This window comes from Penaeus monodon, chromosome 19 (assembly GCF_015228065.2).
Source record: "Penaeus monodon isolate SGIC_2016 chromosome 19, NSTDA_Pmon_1, whole genome shotgun sequence".
NCBI classification, from domain to species: Eukaryota; Metazoa; Arthropoda; class Malacostraca; order Decapoda; family Penaeidae; genus Penaeus; species Penaeus monodon.
In genome coordinates, this window is record NC_051404.1 from 24,949,869 (window position 1) to 24,950,136 (window position 268).

Consider the following 268-nt stretch of genomic DNA (forward strand, 5'->3'; position numbering starts at 1 on the left):
CAAGGGATTCATTTTTTTTTTTTGGCCCTTAAAAAATTCGATTTTTTTTTAAAGGGAGTAAAGGTTTTTTTTTTTTAAAGGGGAAGTCTTTTTTCCTTTCAAAAAAAATTCATTTTTTCCAGTGCGAGGGAAAAATGTCAATTTTTTCCGGGTTGGGGGAAAGGGGAAAAATTCAGGTTCCATGTTCTAAAGGGAATGTCTTTTCCAGTGTCTAAAGGGGGAAATATTTTTTTTGAAATTTTTGGGGGGGGGTTTTTAGTTTTTGTGG